General features: G+C 29.1%; 1 long non-coding RNA gene across 1 annotated transcript in view; it reads left to right on the top strand.

The window, feature by feature from the left end:
• LOC110268550 overlaps positions 1 to 502 on the top strand; it is a 1,931-nt gene extending 1,429 nt beyond the window's left edge. Inside the window, exon 3 of the long non-coding RNA XR_002356714.1 lies at positions 133 to 502. This is a non-coding gene — a long non-coding RNA (uncharacterized LOC110268550). The remainder of the gene's footprint in view (positions 1 to 132) is intronic.

Below are 591 nucleotides of genomic sequence, written 5' to 3'. Positions count from 1 at the left end.
TTATTTTATACTTTACATATTTTTGTAATTATAGTTTAATTATAATTGTATTGTATTTAATAATAATTATTTTATAATTATTATTTTTTATTGAACTTTTTATATTTATTAGTGTTATGTTATTTGTATCAGCCACCAAAATCTTGTTGCCCCAGAAACTTGATCTATTAGAGACGTAAAATGAGATTAGAGTCGACACATTCTGATTGACTGAATTCTATCATGTCTCAAGAATGAGTGAAATAAAAAGACATGTTGCATTGCTTACTGCTTGAGTCGAAAGGTGAAAGCTTGAAATTCACACTTTTTACTATATGTAGTACACATTTTTTGTCTCCCTATTAATGTGGGTATCATTATCGATAGAACAGACAATAATCATGCCTTTTTGGTAAACGAGCGCATGGCAGTTTTTGGCAGAGAACTTTGAAGCTAGTACTAACTCAGCAAGTTATATAAAGCTAGCTGTCATGGGTTTGCATATTATTTTGGTGCATACATGCTGTCAAAATCTAAGACACACATAAAAGGTGCGTGCACTATAAGGTTTCTACTTATTTATGGCAGTTTTTTTTTTTTTTTTTTTTTTTT

Source organism: Arachis ipaensis, chromosome B10 (genome assembly GCF_000816755.2).
Source record: "Arachis ipaensis cultivar K30076 chromosome B10, Araip1.1, whole genome shotgun sequence".
Classification (NCBI taxonomy): domain Eukaryota; kingdom Viridiplantae; phylum Streptophyta; class Magnoliopsida; order Fabales; family Fabaceae; genus Arachis; species Arachis ipaensis.
Note: the sequence above shows the minus strand (reverse complement) of the source record. Positions and strands in the feature narration are given on the sequence as shown.